Source organism: Polypterus senegalus, chromosome 17 (assembly GCF_016835505.1).
Source record: "Polypterus senegalus isolate Bchr_013 chromosome 17, ASM1683550v1, whole genome shotgun sequence".
In the NCBI taxonomy this organism is placed as follows: domain Eukaryota; kingdom Metazoa; phylum Chordata; class Cladistia; order Polypteriformes; family Polypteridae; genus Polypterus; species Polypterus senegalus.
In genome coordinates, this window is record NC_053170.1 from 27,796,044 (window position 1) to 27,808,061 (window position 12,018).

A 12,018-nucleotide genomic window follows, 5' to 3' on the forward strand; every position below is an offset into this window, starting at 1 on the left:
TATCATCTGCAAACTTAACCAGCTTGTTACTTATATTCCTATCTAAATCATTTATATATATTAAAAATAGCAGCGCCCTAGCACTGACCCCTGTGGAACACCACTCTTAACATCGCCAGTTCTGATGAGGTTCCTCGCACCATCACCCTCTGCTTCCTGTGTCTGAGCCAATTCTGCACCCATCTAAAAACATCACCCTGAATTCCCACTTCTTTTAACTTGATGCCCAACCTCTCATGTGGCACCTTATCAAATGCTTTCTGAAAGTCCAGATAAATAATATCATAAGCTCCACTTTGATCGTATCCTTTTGTTGCCTCCTCATAGAATTCCAACATGTTAGTAAAACACGACCTCCCCTTCTGAACCCATGCTGACTGTTCAGAATAACTCCTGTCCTTGTCATGTGTTGCTCAATCTTATCCTTAATAATTCCTTCCATTAATTTTCCTGTGATGCTTGTTAAGCTTACTGGCCTATAGTTGCTTGGATCTGCCCTGTCACCCTTTTTATATAATGGGATGATATTTGCCATTTTCCAGTCCTTTGGAATCTCTCCAGTGCACAGTGACTTCCTAAAAATATGTGTCAAGGGTTTATATATGTACTCACTAGCCTCCTTAAGAACACGAGGATAAATATTATCTGGGCCTGGTGATTTGTTTGATTTCATCTTATTTAATCTGAGCAGCACTTCTCCCTCTACAATTTCCAAATCCCTCAGTACCTCCTTAGTAGTTGTTTACCTCTGGCAGGTTATCCACTTGCTCACTTGTAAACACCTCAGAAAAATGTAAGTTTAGGGCATCTGCTATTTCATTGTCTGTATCTTTTAATTCCCTTTACTATTCCTGATGAACTTGACCTCCTCCTTAACTGTTCTTTTACTACTAAAATACTGAAAGAATCTCTTGGGGTCTTCTTCGCCTTATCTGCTATATTCCTCTCCAACTGTCTTTTAGCCTCTCTGATATCCTTCTTAATGGTTGCCCTCATTTTCTCATACGCTACGGTTCTCTTTGCAGTCATTAGTCTTATATGCCTTATACAGCAGTTTTTCCTTTGCAACTTCTTTTTAAATCTTTATTAATCCATCGTGGAGATTTTTTAGTTTCCTATTACTTCCAAATTTAGGTATGTATCTGTCCTGCATTACATGTAAAACATTTTAAACCTGTTCCACTGCTCCTCGACTGTCTCCACATTTAAAAGCTTATCCCAGTCTATCCTACTTAGACTTTGTCGCATCTGCTCAAAATTAGCCCTACTAAAGTTCAACTTAACAAGTTTAGTCTTTGCATCTGTACTCTTACAAAATACTGAGAATTGTATTACATTATGGTCACTTGACCCTAGTGGTTCAATCACCTCTACACCCTCAATTCTATCCTGATTATTACAGAATACTAAATCCATAGGCTTCACCCCTTGTTGGTGCTTTAACATGCTGTGTTAAAAACAGTCGCGATTACTTCTAAAAACTCCTGCTCTTGTGCTCCTCCATCTGTAAGGTTATCCCAGTTAATATTTGGATAATTAAAGTCCCCCATGACTATAATATCCCCTGTAAACTTGCCTTTTGATATTACTAAAAAGATGTGTGTTGAAATTACTGTCTGAATTGGGTGGTCTATAACACACTCCTAAAATGAGACCTTTTCCCTAATATTTTCCAGGCGAAGCCACATGTCCTCACTAAGATGGGGCTCATCATCCAACTGAAGATGACTTACATTTAATTCCTGTTTGGCATAAACAGCAACCCCACCTCCTTTTCTGTTCTGTCTATCCTTCCTAAAAAATGTGTATCCCTCTATGTTACACTCATCCCCATCTTTGTTATTTAGCCAGGTTTCCGTTATTGCTATAATATCATAATTGTGCTCTGCTACATACAACTCCAACTCACTTACCTTATTTTTGATACTTCTAGCATTAAGGCAAGCTATTTTTAATGTGTTAATCCTTCTATCTTTACGTGTTTGCTTAAAATTTACATTACTATGCATTTTTATTTCTACACCATTGTTTGTTCTTCCATGTATAGATCTAAATCTGGCCTGTCCTAAACTCCCTGCCCCCCCATTCCCTAGTTTAAACAATCCTCGACTAGCCTACACATACGCCTCCCCAATACATTGGTGCCCCTCCGGTTCAGATGTAACCCGTCACGGCGGAACAGGTCCCATCTGTTCCAAAAGGAGTCCCAATGCCCCATAAACCTATACCCTTCTACCCTGCACCAAGATTTGAGCCACGCGTTAAGCCTTCTAATCTCCTCAATCTTACCTGGACTGGCGCGTGGCACAGGCAGAACTTCGGAGAAGACTACCTTGTCAGTTCTGCTCCTCAGCTTGGTACCTAACTCTTTGAATTTGGATCGCAGAACTGACAGACTACCCTTATGTATGTCATTTGTTCCAACGTGGACAATGACAACTGGATCCACCCCCGCTCTGGCCAAGAGCCTATCCACCCTTCCAGGGAGGTCTCCCACCTGTGCTCCCGGAAGGCAACACACCGTACGAGACTCTCTCTCTGGAGCACACCTGCGCTTCAATCCCCCTAATGATTGAGTCCCCAACTATCACTACCTTGTAAAGAACGCTTTGCAGCCAGGAAACCAAATTATACGGGTGGCTGCCCCAAACCTTGCTTTGTCTCATTGTGGCTTTTGTGACACAATGTATTTACAAATCCCACACTAAATGGCACATAACAGAGACCTATACACTGCATGGAGCACTGTAAACGTTAACACCGAGGTCTACTTTGATTACTTCAGATTTAACCAGGCACTGAACAAACCTCAGGGCTCAGTGTAGTACATCATATAGAAGTGGAAAAAATATAAAAGAACAGCAACACTGCCAAGATTAGGCTATCCCTCTAAATGTAATCGCTGAACAAGAATAGCACTTGTCACAAAGACATCAACTGCCACTGAATGAGTTGCGGTGACTGTGACTGGAGAGGATGTTCACGGCTCAATAATCTCCAAAGCACTGGAAGAAGACCTGGCTTGAAATAAAAATGGATTTGCCAATAAAGAATTTTCAAACTGTCACTTGGAAAAATCTGCAATGATCTGGCAGTCAAGTGAGACTGAAAAGAATTTCTCTTGAACACTATATCTGTGATAAATCTAACAAGGACATCAACAAGACAGCACCATTCCCACTGTTAAATGTGCTGGTGCCAAAGTAGTGCACAAAACAGGAAGACAATCTGCTCGCCTCGGCCAGAAAATTATTACCAGGATGAAGAGCCAAAGTACGCTGCCAGAGCAGCAATGCAGTGGCTTAAAATGAAGAACACTAATGTCCTTGCATGGCCCATCTCGAGTAATGACCTTAACCCCTTAAAAAAACATCAATGGTGAAATCTAACAGCCTCTGTCTTCGCCCTCCCCAACTAATCTGCCGCAGTTTGGCAAGGAGGAATGGGCCACTCTTGCTCCATCACATTGTGCAAAATGAATACAGACTTGGACTCTAATAGGAGAGAAGCTTAGACTTCGTTCTTCCCCAGAGGTGTGTGTGTGCTCTGCCATACGTATTTTTGGCTCCTTCCAGAACACTAGGAAGAACGGGTCCCGAGGCTGCTAAGTGTCCTCAAATCTCTTTTCTATTTCTAAGTCTTTTTACTCTCGTGCAATAAAAAAATCATTGAAACACAATAATAAAGAGGTTCACGAAAAAATAAGCGGGTGGATGAACGGTGGATTTGTTTTCCTGTCTGACCCATCATTTCTAACACTAAGCCGTAATTATTTAAAGCGTCAGAATGAAAGTGGCTGGAGCAGCGATTAGTGCTGCTACCTGTACTCGCGGTCAACTCATAGACTGTGCAGAGTTTTCATGTCCTCCTTGCCCCCTTTTGGGTTTTCTGTAGGCAAGCCTGCTGTCTTCCTCATCCCAAAGACATGCTGATAAGGTCTAACCGTGACTTTAAACTGCTCAGGTGTGAATGTGAGAATGAGAGTGCACTTTAGCGGACTGGCATCCCATACACGTTCAGTTTCAGGATAATCTCTTGGCTCCTTCTGACTGGAGTATAGAGTGTAGGTACAAAAGAAGAAGAGTTAAAAAATATCTTTATCTTCAAAGCCCTTTGACTGAAGCTCCCAATCATTACAAGTAGGAAGGAGCCATTTTTGCCCATGCATGCTGTTCTTCTTTCCTACTGGATTTCTCTCTGGACTCCATTGCTGGATTTGCACTGTATTTAGGACCTTTGTCTGACTGAATGATGAATCTACTCCTCAGCTCCAGGATTTTGACAGAATTGCAACATTCCTCTTTTTAAAGCTGGTACCATCCATCTTTCCCTTCACAAGTCTCCCTGTCCCCACATCTCAAAAACTAACACTGCCAGCCACCATACTTCACAGCAGGCATCACCAGGCTGCTTTCTGCAGTGACCACAACATCTTTTACAGGCCTGCTTGCATTTTGTTTAAGAGAGATGTACAGTATATCAGAAGGCCTTCACTCAGCAGTGACTTGCTCCTCGGTACCCTACAACGTCTTTTAGGATTATGAAGTCATTTTGGAATCGTTGAAGGGTCAGAATGTCCCTCTCTTAGGGTTCCATGGTAAGTGACTCTGGAGGGTCTGCTTGGGTACAACTCTGGTGATGGTGCTGACATCAATTTCTACTGAGTTTCAGTTACACTCAAGGATGTTTTCATTATCACCTAACCTTCATCCCTTAAGCATTAGCATCATTTACATTGACAATATTTATCTAAATTACAAATGAGGATCTCAAACAAGAGAAGACCATTCAAGTACTAAACCTGAGGCATATTTGTCGTCTCGCAGATATGCATGTATGTTAACTGAAGACTCTCAGCTGACCTGGCGTGTGTGTGGCAATGTGCCTGAGACAGTCATTCTGTGAACTGGCATCCTGCATGCGTGAGGGTGTCCTGCCATTAACTAATATCCAGTGTGCCCGAAGGTGAACTGCCATGAACTGGCCTCCAGTGCGTCTGAGCAAGTCATGTCATGAACTGGCATCCTGTCCATGAATGGCACCTGCTCTCACACCACGCTGACATTGTTCAACAAGGTTTTAAAATTGATGCCTCAATTCTAAGGTGCTAGAGAACACGGTGTACTATAAATTCAAAGAAAACTGTAATGTTTCTACAGGTGTATACATCGTGCAGCCTGATGGTGAAGAGGCTAACACGGCTGCTGTGTCTTACCTCTACCTCTGTGGTTCTCTGTCAGGTTCTCCAGTTTTCCACCCACTGATGAGGTGGTTCGGTTGATCCTCAGCTGTGAATTAGCGAGTGTACATCAGTGTGTCATATGAAGGACTGGTAGTCCATCTGGGGCTGGCTTAAGATGAAACTCATAACCCCCGAACCCAAACTGGCCCTAATAGGAGATGGGTTAGGAGACATGGCTTGCCACAAAAGGTAATCATTCCAAGATGTTTAAAAATAAATGGATATTAAAGTGTTTGTGAATAAGACAGAGCAGAATTTAAAAAAAATGTGTAGTAAGACAAAGAAATGCATAATGAGCAAGACACGGACAAGTGAGTGAAATGAAAAAATGGGACAAGTCACCAAAAGTACAAACTGTTTTGAAGAGAATTCTTCTTCTAACTTGTCACTTCCCTGGACTGACCCCTTGATGACTGCACCCTTCATTGGCTGGCTGTGTCCTCTGACCTGCCAAAAAATGTCCACTCCGCACCATGTATAAACTAGTGCTTCCCTAAATGTACAGTAGGATGTGCCGAAGGCCTCTTCTGGGTACTTTTCCAAGTCCATGCTATAATGCATAACTAATTGTATTGCAATCAGGGGGCTTTGACCAGTTTTTAACACCACCAGTTGCAGTGCCTTTCTAGACCAAGAAATTGCTCTGTTTACTCAGAGTCAGCTGTTCTGTATAAAAGCATTTGCTGCCAAAAAGTGTACTTAAAGCAAAGTATTTGTCTATTATATCCACTATACCTTATCCAAATAACAGAAAAATAAAAACCACCACTCACTTGGCTCCAGATCTGCTGAACTCACTGCTTATGACCCAAAGCACCCCACAGTTTCTTAAACACAACTGACCAACTTCTAATCATCTCTGTTTATACTGAGTTCAGTAGCCTATTTCATGGGTTTCATTACTAAGCATAGATTATAAATGCTTAAGACATACATTACTACATCTTATTTTGATGAAAATCTACCCAAATAAAAAAGATAAAATAAAATTACATAAATGAGAAACACATTTATGCCTGAAGGTTGCCATGAGCTGGTGATCTCCTTCAATGTGTACAGTTGTGCTAACTATGGAAAATGCTGATGCAAAAAAAGACGGAGCAGCACAGTACTGTAGAGGTTAGTGCTGTGAATCAAGGCCTGCCATGACAGTATCAAGAAGGCACTAAATAAAACAAAGAAGCTAGATGAGATGAAATGCATTATGTAATAGATAGATAGATAGATAGATAGATAGATAGATAGATAGATAGATAGATAGATAGATAGATAGATAGATAGATAGATAGATTCATGCATTTATTTCTAGTAGGATTGACTACTGCAATGCTGTTTTCACTGGCTGTTCAAACTGTTCTTTATACAGCCTACAGTTAATCCAAAATACTGCTGCAAGAATTATTACAAGAACAAGAAAATATGAACACATAACTCCAGTTCTTAAATCCTTACACTGGCTCCCGGTTAAGTTTAGGGCAGATTTCAAAATCCTCCTTTTAACATATAAAGCATTAAATGGCCAAGGTCCGGCTTACTTGTCTGAACGCACATTAAGATCTCAAGATGCCGGTCTGCTAATGATTCCAAGGATTAATAAAATAACAGTGGGAGGTTGAGCTTTTAATTGCAGAGCCCCTAAACTGTGGACTGGTCTGCCTGCTACTATAAGAGATGCCCCTTCGGTCTCAGCTTTTAAATCCTGGCTGAAGACTCACTACTTCAGTTTAGCACACCCTGACTAGAGCTGCTGATTAACTGTACAGACTGCATCTCTGTTGTTGGTCATTAGCACTAAAACATAAGTAACATGACAGTTATAATTTGATACTAACCCTCATCTATTCTGTTTCTCTTCTCGGTACCCAAATGTGGCACTTGGTGCCACAGCCCACCTGCCAAGTTGTTTTGCCTGCCTAAGGTAAAGTCATCCCTGATGGAGGATCGCAGAAATTGTGGGAACGAGGGGTCCTTTCATTGGATTAGCGCTATTTCAGCTGTGGAATTTCCTAATGGGGGAGGCAGAATAATGGATGAGGTCTCCAGGACTCTAAACAAATCCAAATCATATTATGTGATATCATCTACTGTTAAATTCTACTCCGTACTTCTACAATTTTTATTTTTATACTGTATTCAGGGCTTGTTCTGTTCTGTGTATTGTATTGACCCCCTTCTTTTTGACACTACTGCACGCCCAAACTACCTGGAAAGGGGTCTCTCTTTGAACTGCCTTTCCCAAGGTTTTTTCCATTTTTTTCCCCACAAGGGTTTTTTTTTGTGAGTTTTTCCTTATCTTCTTAGAGAGTCAAGGCTGGGGGGCTGTCAAGATGCAGGGCCTGTTAAAGCCTATTGAGGCACTTTTTGTGTGATTTTGGGCTATACAAAAATAAATTGCATTGTATTGTATTGTATAGATAGATATTTTAACTTATTTCAGTAAATGAACGTTGTTGTTTTTGTCCAACAACAATAACAGGAAATCAGAACAAATGCTTTTTTGATTTCCTGTAGATGGCTATAGATACAAAATACACTATATAACAGATAGCCAGATATCCATATTATCTGTAGTATGTAGTGCCTTGTATGTCTCCACAATAGACAGACAGATATGAAGGGTGTTACAGTATGTAATTAAATAGGTTCTACTTTAGATATAAATTGCATTGAAAACAATAAAAAGATAAACACTGTGGATATCTCTATCCATCTCTTTGACAGATAGATATGAAAGTAACAGATAGATAGATATCAAAGGCACTATGTTAGACAGACTGACATTTGTTTCTTATTCCAACAGAGCTCATTTGTTTTTCTACATTCTCTCTTCATATAGGCCTTTGGCTATTTCTAAGCCTTTAATAAGATAAATTGGAATTCCAGAATTGTAATTATGTTTGTACATTTTGTTTACCATTCCTTATTTAGGTATTTAATGTACTGAACATTTGACACATACTTTATTTAAGTTTTCCCTTCCCTTTTGGCAAACACACCTCAGCCTGATGCAGACACTCCACAAGGATTATTTTCATTTCAACCCTTTAGGCTCAAGTTAATTAAGTCACACAGACACATGCACCAGCCTCAATGTTTTGAGCCCATTGCTGCCAGGTTTATTTCTGGCCGATGCCTGATGCAGATACAACCCACCTATCAGAGAGAAGGAAAGATGGAAAGAAATTACATCTCTGAGTGAAATGAACTGGCACACAAAAACAACATAAACCCAGTTTGCTGACAGGCACTATAAAAATGTAACTAATATAAGAAAGCTCCAATTTATGTGTGTGTGTGTCTCCTCATCAAATTTTTTATTTCAGATTTTAACAAAGAAAATGTGTATGAAAATTCAGGCTTTCCAAAAGGCACTACAAAAAATAACAATGACTGGAGAAAACTCTACACAGTAAGAAAGAAGCAAGGATTTTCCAATTTCAAATTTACACAGAAGTCCCCTTGACTACGAAGCATACATTATGCTAGAAGATGCAATATAAAGCATTAAGTGATCAAGAAATGTGTGGAAATAAGGAGATCTGGCAAGGTCCTCTATATGCAAATCATTGCCTTGAATGTGACCTTGTACCAAACTAGACACATTATAAAGTAAAACAGAGCGGTGCATGTCAGCCTGCTTTCACACCCTCTGGCCCCTATAGTAATGCCATATAATGCCACTTTGTCTTGCTGCACAAGATTGTTATTAGTTGCAATTATGCTTATACAGTTAACTCTTACAGTACTAATATAAAAATTACTTCCTATGTGGAGTCTGCAGTGATGAGTGAGTGAGGATGGCCCTGCCTGGCTCCCTACTCCTGATATCACACTTCTCCCTCCCCACAGCCCACAGCCTCTGTCTCAGATTAGCGTGAATAAATCGCTCCTGCAAGCGAACTATGATACTATGAGTGCGATGACAGAAGTCACAAAATCAACCAGAATGTTCAAGCAAATTATAGAAAAAAACCTGATCTAAATCCGTTAAGTAGTTCTCTCATGAAAAGCAGACAGACGCTGGATTTTATATAGAGAGAGATATATCTCATAGGACATATTATTGGACGTAGGACATGTTATTGGTACAACACAAAAGACAAATCATTAAAATGCCGGTCAACTCAACTAGGTGCTGCCTTTTATTTTCGAATCTGCAGCCACCCCAGGAGTTTGTCTCCAGTCACATAATGGTCCACATTCTGCTACTACCAAACCCCACAGTGGCCTCACCTTGTAGGACTTTTAGATTATTAGGGGAATTCATGAAGCCAGGACTGGGGCTGACCTGCCATTTACTGTACCATTCTGCACTCCTAATCAATGCTCTCTTTAACCCTGAATGTGCTACTTGCCCTTAGACACGTTTTTGACCTCAGTATTCAAATTGATCTTCTCAAAGGGAGCAAGTCACTCAAAACCAAATTACTACAGGGTAAGAATCTAAATCCAAATCAATAAATCTAGGTTGGGGGATTAACCTATGATTTTTATTGTATCATGGCTTCTGTCTTCAATTCATCAATTACAAATAGCACCTTTTATACAGACCAACATCTTTATAAATTAAAAAGGACAATAAGGTCATGTAAATATTAAAACAAAAAAAGTAGTTGGATGTATGCCCCCGGTGGCTATGCCAGATCCAAAGCACACACAACTTGAAACCTTTTTTTTTTTGATGAGATGTTTTGCCACCCCGCCCATGGGATGAGAAGGAGTTCACCCAGAGAAAAACAGAAGTTGAAAATTCCAGTATTGTCAGGCCATATATTGTTCATTAAATTATTTGTCTCTCAGTGCTTTCTTGTTCTCATAATTGAGCGGGATACGTGGGAATGCTCCAAGGTGTGGTGTGGCCTGGCTTGTCAGCAGTTGCCTTGGAGTTCTAGAAGCTGTCATGCAGCAACAAAGCCAGCCATTTTAAGCAACTGTCTTACCTGACGTCAAACAAGCACTGGAAATGAAAGGTCAATGACTGAGGCCAATGTACAAGCCCGGGCAAACATGGCACTTCACCTCGGGTGTCTGTGATTATTACTGGAGGGACACTATAGTCAACTCACTCTGCTTATTCACTGCTTATTTTTCCTTTCATTACGCAATACTGTTTTTGAATTGCTTTAAAGCAATGGGGTTGCAGAATATGAAACAAGGCCTGAGGTTGGCTGTCTCATAAAACAAGGAGCATACAAAGCTCTGAGACATACAAGTCTGACGGCTTTCCAATCCCGCATTAAGGTTTACATAAATAGAAACAGGGAAGAAATTTCTGACACCTCCTAAGTAATCCTGAACGAACCAGCCACCACTGGAATGAGTGACAACAGTCCAGCTGCGTTTAGCTTTTTTGACTTAAATCATTTAACCAGGTTGAGTGGAGGTTTGTACTGATTCAGGACCCACAACAGTAGCTAAAGCTAAGCTAAATGAGCCACCAGAAACCTGCAAACGGGGAAAAAAATGCACAAGAAGTCCCCGGCGACTTGAAAATAAATCACCCTAAAATGTCCAAATATTGCTGTTCTTACAGCTGAAAGTGCATACAATTTTTACTATTATGTTCTAGAAAATAATATGTAGGAAGAACAAAAACCCAGCTTTCTTTCAAGCCGTGCTTTATATAGCATCTTTCATACAGTTATCAGTCCATCCATTTTCTAACCCACTTCAGTTCAGGGTCATGGTCATCTGGCACCTATCAAAGTTGTGGGCACTGGAACCCTGGAAAATCAACCACACATATGTATGTCTTTAGAATGTGGAAGGGCAAGAGGAGTACATAGAGGAGTGCCCACCTGCTTTCTTTCTTTTGTACAGGGCACAGCTTTAACTTGGTAATATTTTCCACAGCATCTTTCAGCACCTACCTTATTTTCAGACATATTTAGCTATGAAAAAACTGACACTGAAACTCCATCTATTGTTGTGCCTTCATTTTTCTTTCATACAATGCATCATTTTATTTCTCCTTCATATAGTGCCTTTCAACATACATTGAGTTTTCCAAAATATTTCCTTGTAAAGAGTGAAAGGTGGAAATATTTCCATCTTCCCATGCGCCCCTTGAACCCGAATACAATCAGCTTTAAGAATTTTAAGTTATGTTGTGTTATAATTGCTCTGAGATGTGCCTGTTTCCCAATCTCTTCTTTTTAACATTTCAGCAGCATGTTATCCTTTCTGCTTGCATGGATTATTATATAGCATCTTCCACAGCACTGTTAACTATGGTATCCTCCGGGGCCTTTCTTTCTGCTTCTATGTGTCATTCTTGAAGTGCAGAGTCAAGTGGGAGCTTGCAGAGTGAAGCTGAGGAGACACAGGACCTTTGTCCTACTTCTGGGATCAGCTGATGAGGTGGGTGGAGCCAGAGATACACCAGCTTGTTTATAAGGAATGTATCACTCATATGACATTGGCCACTCTCCGGAACATATGACCTCTCAAAGGACAGCGCTAAACAATGCAGAAGTGTATGAACAGGCAGGGGAACAAGTGTGCAAGCTGCTGATAAATGCTGCCTGCCATGCCAATACAATCAGGAAATGAACACACAAAATATCAATGTGCCCCTAAGTACTCTTAAACTGTATTAGCTGTGACTATATTTTCATTCAACTAAGGCTCCCCAAACTTTAAAGGGTACAGGCCTGAGGCGCTGATCAGCTGCCCTTGATGATGTTGGCTCCCTTTCATAAATGACGGTCTTGATTTAGTGTGCCAGACCCCTACTTGTCATACATTGCCTGCTGCTAATCCGTCTGTGATTATTA